General features: G+C 43.4%; 1 long non-coding RNA gene across 2 annotated transcripts; it reads right to left on the bottom strand.

Annotated features, from left to right (window-relative positions):
- Nucleotides 1-1,992: 1,992 nt before the first annotated feature.
- On the bottom strand, nt 1,993-11,040 carry LOC123594539. Of its 2 annotated transcripts, none has more exons than XR_006710771.1 (5): nt 10,928-11,040; nt 9,157-9,246; nt 6,015-6,121; nt 4,969-5,266; nt 1,993-3,495 (listed from the first exon to the last, which is right to left on the bottom strand). It is a non-coding gene; the product is annotated as an uncharacterized LOC123594539 (long non-coding RNA). The 2 variants fall into 2 exon arrangements; XR_006710772.1 differs by lacking the exon at nt 10,928-11,040 and adding an exon at nt 10,603-10,841.
- Nucleotides 11,041-11,104: the final 64 nt, after the last annotated feature.

The following is an 11,104-nucleotide window of genomic DNA, read 5'->3' as shown; positions in this document are numbered from 1 at the left end:
CAGGAGCTGAATTCCTACAACCACCTGGATGAGCTTGGAAAGAGCTTCCTCTCCAGAGCCTCCAGGTAAGATCCCAGCCCAGCTGACGCCTTGATTTCAGCCTTGTGTGACCCTAAGCAGAGAACTCGCTGGATCCACACATGTCTGACCTATAGGAGCTGTGAAATAATACACGTGGGTTGATTTAAGATGCTAAAGTTGTGGCAACTTGTTATGCAGCAATAGAAAACTGGTATCAGGCACTTAAGTTATTAGTGTATTGAATCTGTTGTGGTTAAGGTAATTCTCTATCATCCAACTTCCTGGAGAGAATGAGAAATAATTTCTGACCCAGCCATAGCTGCATGTAGCTCTAAGGTGCAAATTAAAATAAGCACAGCCAGAGTCACAGTGCAGAGAATTCTAATTCTTGTGTAGTGAAAACTAATTGCAATTTAGAGGCAAGAACAGATAGCTTGAAGTGTGACAGTAACAATGAGGACATTTCCTGGCAAGATGTGTGCCATACTCAGTGTGAAGGACTTGCACGCTAGAGCTGCCCATTCAGCCCCTACCCTTCAGATAAGGCTGAACATTAAGTTCCAAGGATCTCTTATGGGGCAACAACAGACATGCACAGCCAGGGGAATTGCAGGTAGTGGCTCTGAATTAATTTAAAATAGATTATTATGAAAAAGGGTCTGATGTCATAGACATTCTTTGAGGCTTTAGAGTCAGACAGACTGGCTCCAGCACTCTGTGATCCCAGCTGAGTTCCAGAATTCTAATTTGTTAGGTGTGTGTGTGTGTGTGTGTGTGTGTGTGTGTGTGTGTGTGTGTAAAACACTTCCTTGATAAACAATGTTGACAAATCTTTACAGATCCCTGGGGTTAAGATCTGCCTGCATGATTTTCTGTACTAAGACAGCTGGATCAGCTTGAATGATCCCTCTAATCCCAGAGCCTTCCACAGTGTGTGGGACATACGGATTTTCTGACTTTCATCCCAGTTCCCTATGCTCAATAGCTTCTAGTACTAGTGTATGACCTCCCGGCCTTATAATCAGTGTCGGCCTTTCTAATAATCTCTCAGTTTCTGAAACGTCCTCTCGGTCGGAGAAGTTCTGCAATTCCCCTAGGCTTTGCAAATGCAAACTGATCTATACACAAAAAACACACATATCAAGAAATTTAACTGAAGAAATGAATCAATAAATATAAGACTGGTAATGTGATTATTGTTTTGGTGAAAATTATGTACATTCAGGAACATGGAATCAAGTCTGTGAGTCCCCAAAGACTGCAATTTTCAGCTACAGGCATGCATGTTCACAGTCACAAGGACTCAGTTCCCCTGATCGGACTCCTGCTCCTATTGCCTTTATTCTTTCTCAGTCCAATTCTTTGTCTCCTCTTCCTCTTTTCCTGTTCCGCACTGCAAATGTACCCTGTGGGGACTTCTAATTCACAAATTACATTCCACTTTTTGTTTTTTATCCTATAATGTACTTAAGTGCTGGAACCATGTTTTATTTCTTCTTTGCATATCTTGTATGAAGCACACTGCATGAAACACGGTAGGCATTGAAGGTTTGTTGAATTCATCTATTTCACACAGAAACATTGACAGCAAAAACACCCACTTCCAGTCTGGATGTAGTGCAGTAGATGCTTTCTATATCAGTACCATACGTGTGGCTTTTGAGTGTCAGGTGCCATGCAAACCCTTCTTGAAGGTGGGATGTGTTGGGGGAATAGAAATCTGGTCCATCTGTCCATGTGCCTCTACATAGCACATAGCATACTTTTCATCACACAATATAGCTTACAGCATCAATTCCCAGGACTTAGTCATGTCTACGCCTTTCCATATCTGCCACCCCCAACTGTAATGTTATAAACTTAGTATTTCATGTAAAGGAAAAGTATTACTTGCAAGAGCAAAACTCTAAAAGTAAAATAAGAGTAAAAGTTTTACTCTAAGTAAAACTCTAAAAGTAAAATAACATCACAATAGTAGAGAATGTTTTAATTAACGATGACTTTCACAAACACAATTTTTTTTTTTCATTTTTTTTTTAAATGTCAGGATACGCTGACCAATGCAGTCAATGGATTGTGACTGCAGTCCTAAATGTCAGCTCTGCCACTCTACTCACGTGTCAGGGCCAACGTATCTATCTTTCTGGGCTTCAATATCCTCATTTGTGAAATTGGAGTAACGGTACTTATGTCATAGGAATTGTATGACAATTATCAGCAAGATAAGCAAAAGACCTGAAACATGGTAGGCCCTCGAAGAGCTTTTATTGGGTCTTCTGTTATAGTAGCTAAGAAACAAAGAAATAAAAAACCAAGTAGGATTCCTTTATGAGGATTTTAAGAACTATAGACATCAGAAAGTTCATCCAAAGCAACAAATCCAGGATACTTCCTTTGAGATGTAGGCTGGTAGAAAAAGCTATTTGATCAAAGTTAAAGTGAATTTCAGAAGCTAAGAGTATAATTGGTGTCCTCTACTAGGGGATACAATATTGTACTTTGGGAAAAAGAACAAAACCAATAATTTTTTAACTTGCCTTGAAGTAAGTAACCCAAAGGAAGATGGAAAAAAAGAAAAGGAAATGCTGTTTTCTTAACAATATCAAATTTCAGAGAAAGTGCTTGGCTCAGAACCCCTGGTCATAGCTACTCTACCATAGTGCTCACTAACGGTGCATCTTTCCACACAGGCTGATTTTACTGGGGGTACTCAAAGCTTTTACTCTGAAAGAAGGGATGCAGCTGTTTTCCTTTTCCCAAATTGATGCCAAACATCATTTGCATGTGCCTTGTTATCTTTATCTAAGGAGCCTATGAAATTTGTGGAACAGCTCAGTGACCCTGAGAAACCTGTTTTGCAGCTGGGGGAACTGGTCTCCTGGTGTCCGGGCCTGTGGGTGCTCAGTGTCATTGATAAGGAAGCTATCTTTCCTCCTGGGCAGGTCTGATACCTTTGTGGAAGAGAAGGGCGTCCTGCCAAAAATAGGGTTTTTGTTTGTTTGTTTGTTTGTTTGTTTGTTTTAAGAATAGGGTTCTTGCACAAGGAAACCAGCTCTGCAGCCAAGGACCTTCCTCAGGATCCACAATCATCAAAAGTCATGAAAGAGTTATAAATCACAATTACTCTGTTCCTTCAGAAGGACGCAAAACAGTCAACTTTCATCTGCCACAACCAGAACCAGTGTTGAATATATCAACACTGTGCCAAAGAAGCAGGGGACAGAATCCTGGGAAGAGGGCTTCTGAAATGCTGGCAGACACGATGAAATGGTGGATGAAATGGTGGAGGTGAAACAGCAGAAAATGGAAGGGGAACAAACAGGACTGCTGGGGGCAAGTTAAGCAGGGTCGGCCTCCACTGCAGACTTTCTGGGGTGTTATCATCAATGAGCCCCAAGTTTCCACCTCATGTAGCTACCATTAGCTTTCAGATCCTGGGCAATTTCCACTATGTCCTTGATCTCAATATCTTCCCTGAAAAAGAGAAATAGGAATGAGGATATTTCCTTTGAAGCATTTTTTTGTAGGATCAAATGAAAGATCAATGAAGAGCCTAGTGCAGTGGCCATCATTATGTACACTATTACTTAACATGAACCTCAACATTTATTTCAACTACATCAGTTCATTGCCTTCATTTTGTCTGTTTAATTATATAATTATCTTTTATTCCCAAAGATACAGTTTTATTTTGAAACATATTATGTAAATTATGGTACACGTCCTGCACAGATAAAGCCATCCAGTGATGAATGACAAAGATCTGGAAACACCACTCTACATCCTGCTGTGCAGGAAGAACAGTGCTAGCCCTAGGAGGGATCCACAAAAAATGAGGCAGACTTCTAGCCAGCAGACATCTCCCAGCTGACTAGCCTAGTTAGCATGGAAGCTGATACATACATGGTGCTGACACCAATGGCACCTACTAGAATAACTGCAGTTTGGAAACAGAATGGTTGCCCTACCAGTGTCACTTTCAAAGGATCAATTAACTAATTAATTCAACAAATATTCAGCGATGCCTTTCCACTTGTATCAGAAATTGTTCTGGATGGTGGACTGACAAAGAACAATGAAACATGGCCCTTGCCTTCAAGGGTGTCACAAGGTAGCAAGGGAGACAGATAGGTCCATTATACCAACAGATAGGGTCCGGATGACTACAATGTGTGCTCAGCAATGTTCTGAGCTGCTTTTGCCCAGTGGGCAAGAGACAAAGATTCCTAAGATCAAGAGGTTCTAGTCAAGCAGGAGCTATGGTGGGGGGAGGAGAGAGAAATAAGCAATCAACATAATAAACAAGTAAATAACACAGTGTTTTGGGTGATAAGTGTAACTAAGAGGCAATCCAAGCCAAGGTAAAGGGGATCAGGAATATGGGGTGGGAGGGGGAGATGAATGCACTTAGCAATATACAATAGGGGTGGAGGGTGCTTACAGTTCCTTCCTGAGGATTTAGCATTCCACTCTGACACGTGACAGAGGAACACTAGAAAGGGTTTAGGTGCTGAATGAGAAGAATGCACAGGGACAATGTCAGTGAAAAGGAGAGACAGAGCAGTCAGGGAACTAGAGGTAGTGACCAAAGAAGCAGGAGAAATAAAGGAGTGCTGCCTCTTGGAGAGAACGGAAGGACTCACCTGGATTTGACATCCATTCATCTTTGTGTTCACGCCCTTGGTTGCCCATCTGTGCCATTACTCACAGAACACAGAAGTAAAAGTCCTGTATTTACCCTGTGATACACTCATGGATCAAAGGGAAAAATTTGAGAGGTATTTTTTGCTCAGATCACTTTGTATTTGGGAGATTTTACTGAATTTTCGAGCACAGACACACTATGAAGCCAATTCTGTATTTGAGGGAAAAACAGAGCATCCAAGATACACAAAGAAGCAAAGACTCTGGGAACACATGGGGAGTGATTTGAAAGACACAACTCACCCAACCTCTGCATGTGGAGATACCTATGTTCACCCATCTTTCACTTTCTATCACCGATAAAGAGTTAACAGGTACAGTAATAACTGGCCTTTGATCCACGTAGCTTCTGGCACACTCTCTCGCTCAAACAATGTATTTTGAATCCCTCCTGGACACCAAGTTCCAGGCACTGTGCTGACTCAGGGGCAACAGGTATGCTTCAGGTTGGCTCCCAGTCTTGAAATTTCTTACAAACACACAGGCCAATCATTACAGAGCTCCTTGATTAGAGTGATGACAGAATTAACGTCAAGGGAGCCTGGAAAGGAAGAAAAAGGGGGAGATAATTTAATCCCAGTGTAAAGGGAGGGTGAGCACACATGGTCAGGAATATCTTTCCAGGCAATGTGAGGTTGGTGAAGTAGGTACTTTTGTAATCCCCACTTCACAGACGAGAAATAACATAGTCAGAAATAGTCCCTTGCTAAAGGCTGCATAACTACTTGAAAGAGCCAGATTTAAAATTCTAGGTCATTTGATTTCTAAAACACTGTATGTTTCTCTCATTGACTACTACTAAAATCACTGAAATGATTTACTTTAGTACATCTTTTTTTTTTTAAGTTTACTTATTTATTTTGAGAAAGACAGAGACAGCGCGAGTAGAGGAGGGGCAGAGATAGAGGGAGAGAGAGATTCTTAAGAAGGCTTCATGCTGCCATCACAGAGCAGGACTCAGACTCAAACTCATGAAACCGTAAGATCATGACCCGAGCCAAAACCAAGCGTCAGACACTTAACCAACTGAATCATGCTCCTCTCCCTTTAATACATCTTGCAATCTTTTCAGGTATATTGTGGTTACTCGCCTGAAAGCTGGTTCCAGCTGTGGGTACTAAAAGGCTCTAGGAATGTCTGTAACATTCTCTATCCCAGGAAACAGCGGGTCTGGAGAGCCCATCTCTCTTAGAATTGTAATCTATCATCTCACTAAGTAAGGTGCTCGACTTTCCACAACGATGCTTCTCGTGTTGCTGTCACTTTCCCATCTGCCTGCTCCTTCCTACCTGAGAAAAAAGGCAGAAATATGTATCGGACTGTTGGTCTCAGAACAGATCCCCCCAGTGTTAGAACATTACAGAGAAGCTATGTTCTCCTGGGTGCCTGGGTCTTCCTGGAAGGAAAGAAAAGGAGAGAAGAGCAAGTCTGTACCACAGGAATGGCACATACTGTGCATCTCAGCAACTCTCAACATACGTGAAATTTGTCACAGTGAAAGGAAGGGCATTACCTCTAGAGTCAGACAGACCAAGGTGTGAACCTTGGCTCCCTCACTTACTGTCTTACTTAAACCCATCTCAGCCTGTTTCTTAATCTGTTGAAGGGGAATTTTGATACTCATTGTTCAGGTTTGTTAGTAGATAAATATTAAGTGTGTAAAAACAATCAGACCATCAATAAATCAAAAGCAATGTCTAGAGTGATGACAAAATAGAACATCTTCTATTCTGTATCACTTAATTCCATTTTCTGTGTGTAGAAGTTATCGAACTTCAAGTTGTCAAGTAACATGTCAAGGTGACACACTTGATTGCTGGGAGTGAGGTAGGCACTCAGGTGTTCTTTTCCCTATATTGTGCGGGAAATGGAAAATACCTTTCTTTGAACCCAGTGACTCTTAGCAAATGAACACCTTACATAAGAAGTCAACTCTGAACATCATCAAAAAATGACACAACAAACCATAGCTCTTGGCAAAAATAATCCTTTTGATAAGACATGGTGATGTTGTGAGAGCATAGGCTGTAGAGACACGAAGACTTGAATTCAAATACAAACTGCACTCTAAGTCTTTCTCTTCTATGAATTGCAAATAGTAACCTCCTCTTTAAGATTTAATGGGCTGTTAGTTAAATAGGATACAGAGATCAACACAGGGCTTGGCATACAGACTGTCCTCGACAACTATCAGGTTTTAATTCATCCCTTTCCAGGGCAAGTTCACTGTCAACCTTTCCAAGCAGAGGTTAAATTTCCACTATGAACCTTATTTTCCCTCTCTTTTGTTTTTGGTTGTATTTTGATGGGTGGCAGTTACTGGTTGTACCAGCCAGTTTCTGATGCACAACAAACCATCCAAAATCTAGTGACTGTAAACAACCAATTCTTTTGGTCACAATTCCGCAGCTCGACAATTTCAGCTGGGCTTAGCTGAGTGGACCTTTTGCTGTTCTCAGAAGGTGTGTTTATGCATCTGTGGTCAGTGCCCTGTCTGCTAGAAGGCTCTGCTGGGGGCTAGATGGTCTATGACGGCTTCACCCACCCACATTTCTGGCAACTGGTTCACTGTCAGCTATGGTGAAGGGGATGCATGGGCCCCGGGTCTCTCATCACCCACCTAACTCATGCTTCTTGTTATCTTGTGTCAAGAGCAGCAAGAGAGGGCAAACTCCGGTGTGCAAGCAGTTTTCAATTCTCTGCTTGCTTCACACTTGCTATTGTTCCGTTGGACATAGCAAATGTCCTCGCCAAGGCCAAGGACAATGTGGGAGGAGATACAGGCAGGCATTCACATATTACAGTCGTTACTGTAACAGTCTACTGTTAAAATAGTTTGTGAAATGACCACGTTTACTATCAGAAAAATAGTTAACTATGGGTACACCAGATACTAGAATGCAGTCTCTCGAAAAGGATTTTTATTCTTCTATAGAAAAAAATCAAAGCTATCTTGCCCTATTCTCTAACAGGTGAATAATAAAATCATTGTATGAAATTCTAAAAAAAAAAAAAACACATTTGAAAACATTCTGGAATTGTACTAAATCTGTAAGCTGTGGATCTCTTTATCCAGAAGTGTGCTATGACTTTGCCAGTAGGAACCCAGCCTGTACCTCTCTCCATACTATAAAGTTGCTCTACTCTCCCTTCCAAAAAAATATGCCTCCAAATAGAAAAAAATCAAAGCTATCTTGCCCTATTCTCTAACAGGTGAATAATAAAATCATTGTATGAAATTCTAAAAAAAAAAAAACACATTTGAAAACATTCTGGAATTGTACTAAATCTGTAAGCTGTGGATCTCTTTATCCAGAAGTGTGCTATGACTTTGCCAGTAGGAACCCAGCCTGTACCTCTCTCCATACTATAAAGTTGCTCTACTCTCCCTTCCAAAAAAATATGCCTCCAACAGAAGCCTACTGCATAGGCACACTCTGATGTGCAAGTTATGGACTAGACTAGAAGGCAGCACCTCTGCTGAGACAAGGACAAGGAGATAGGTACTGGTAATAGTGAAGGAACTTGTGATGTGGCTGGGGCCGAGTTGGGCCACCCCTTCCCGCAGACACCAGCCCAATCTCCCAGCTTTGCTAGAGTTCCTCTTGATTCATTCAAATCATCTTTCAAAGCTGAGTCCAAGTTCTATCATTTCCTACTGCAATGTCTTTACCTACGCTGTTCAGTATTGTGTGGTGGCTGATAACTGCTACTATGAATGCCATCATTTCCCCATTATATTTTCTATATGATTATTGCTGGCATACATGAAAGCTTTGGCATTTTCAATATTAGTATTTCATTCTACCACTTAAAGGAATTCACTTTTATATCATTTCTTAGGCTTTTCCCAAGAATATATTCCCATCGCTTGGAAATAATGAAAATGTTGTCTTCTTTACTAAAACAATACTTTTTTTTTTTTCTCTTTACAATCTAATTGCACTGGAACGACCATCTAAAGCGAGCTTTAATAATATTGGTGATAACAGGTATATTTGCCTAAATCCTGATTGTGATGGAATTTTTTTCTAGTTGTTCAACATCACTGGTGTATTTGTGTATTAGACACACTGAGGACTACAACCTTCTAATATCTATTTTCCCAGTTTGTTTTTAATTACGGGGTGTCACATTCCTTCAAATGTTCTTTCATCGTCCATTTATCCTTAAAATATGGTCAGTAGTAGTAGTATCTCTATTGGTTGAAGTCATTCTCTTTATGTCTCCATTCTATCATTTTCTTCATATGCAACCCACACATTTGTGTCATATTATGCTCTAGATATCACAGATGTCTGTTGCCACTGGGAACAGGATCGTTTGTATGAGCTATTCTGGGTATAAATGGAGTAGAGCAGACCCTGGAAAGCTGATCTAACTTGTTATTTAAAACTGGGGCTGTATGCTTCCTCAGTACTTTGCACTTACATTTCAGATTCAGTTTCCCTTTGATGCAGGGATCCTTTCACTGGAAAAGTGAGTTTTCAAGATCCTGCTTGCTTGATGCCAGCAGAGCGTCTGTGGGTAAGAGAGAGGCAGAGATGCCTAAGTTGCAGTATGGCAAAAGTTGGGGGACATCAGAGGCCTTCTCCATAAGGCTACTGTTAGAGCAGGGAAACAGTAAGAAAAAATGAAAAAGTGGGGGAAGCCTTTGGGGTTGTTACATATTGGGCTGTGAGGGGCCACTTCCTGGCCAAGAGGACAGTTTGAGCACACAAAGAGGTGACAGAGCACCAAGTGGCCTTGTTGGAGGCCCACCCCAGAAGGCTTGTAAACATCGCACTGTAAAATGAGAAGGGATTTCCATAGGCATGTTTTCCAAAACCCCAAGCGGTACTTCTCAATGAGAAAGAGAGAGGAGGGTGCAGTCGGTGGAGGGTGGAGACTGTTGGCATTTAATAAAAGGCTAATTGGAGTGGTTCTGCAGCTGTTGGGTGAATAGGACTCCAAGTGCAAAGGGCTGAAACAAGTAGGCGAGAAGTTTACTGATAGGAAACTGAGGAAAGATGTCAGTAGGGGTTCAAGAAAAGTGTTAAGTGATGGGCTGTGCCAACATGCCAGGCAAGGTGAAGAACCTGCCACCCTGAATAAAGGAAACCTCATTTTGGAAGGTGGCGGGGGGAGTGCAGTGGGGGGTGGGGGGAGCAGGGCAGAGGGAGAGAGAGAGAGAATCGTAAGCAGTCTCTACACTCAGCGCAGAGCAAGACTGTGGCTCGCTCTCACCGTCTTGAGATCAAGACCTGAGTGGGAATCCACAGCTGGAGGCTTAACTGAACTTGCCACCCAAGCGCCTCAAGGAAACCTGATTAAAATGGGAGTCCATAGGCCAGCAGGGGAAGCTTTCACACGCTACCACTGCAATCAATTGTGGACCCCAACAAGGACAAACAGTGCCTTGCATTCCCAGCAGGAAGAAGTTTACTTTCCTACTCCAGCAGGAGGAAGGAGGAATTTCTCCTGCCCCAGCAACAAGCTCAGCCAATAGGAAAATACCACAACTCTGCCACTTGAGAAACTGTCATCACTCTGCACTGTCATTTTCCTGCAATGGACTTTTCCTTCGCAGGACTCCCTCTCAACTTCCTCTTTTTCCTGCAAAGCAAGGTTCCCCTGCTCGGATCTCCAGACTTGTCCAAGGTGTGCCGAATCGCAATTCCTCTGCTACTCCCAAATAACCCCATTTTGCTGATAAACGAACTGGCTGTTTGACCTTTAAGGTGGACAAACCCGTTGAAGAAATAAAACGGCATGCTATGACTCAGCAAAGATTAGGTACGGTTTTGCCAGGAATACTGAGGATCATTTAGACAACCCTGGGCCCTCCTAAAACGTAAGGAGGTACCATTTGTTATGGACGGTGATGATGCCCTTTACCTTATCGCGGGTAAAATAAGTGCACGTGTTTCATGCAACCTGCTGGGCAGGGTGAGGAGAAACGTCTGGCCGCGCCACGGCCAAGTTCGACTCAAAAGGCGCACGTGGAAACGATCCCGGCCCAAGTCACAGTGCAGCGATTGGCGAACCGAAGTCCCGCTGGCAGGAGATACCCAGCCCGCGAGGTGCGGGGCGCCTGCGCAGTGGGCCCCCGGCGCCGCCGCGCGCGCTGCGGGAGCCACGAGACCCCCGCCCCCGCCCCTCGCCCTCCAACGTGAACGCGCACGTGAATGGGGACACGGACGCGCACGCGAATGCGCCTCACCTCGCTCAACCCCTGCCCGGCGGCTGAGGAGGGAGGGGGGCGCGCGCGGGAGTCGCGGGTGGGCTCTGTGCGGAGTGGCGGACCCGCTGGCGGCGGCGCGGGGCCGGGGTCGCGGGCTCCGGCTCCGGCGCGGGCGCGGGGGCGGCGGCGCCTCGTCCAGTCAGGCGGCGGCGCTCA

Source organism: Leopardus geoffroyi, chromosome X (assembly GCF_018350155.1).
Source record: "Leopardus geoffroyi isolate Oge1 chromosome X, O.geoffroyi_Oge1_pat1.0, whole genome shotgun sequence".
Taxonomy (NCBI): Eukaryota; Metazoa; Chordata; class Mammalia; order Carnivora; family Felidae; genus Leopardus; species Leopardus geoffroyi.
This window is presented reverse-complemented; position numbering and strand designations above follow the sequence as displayed.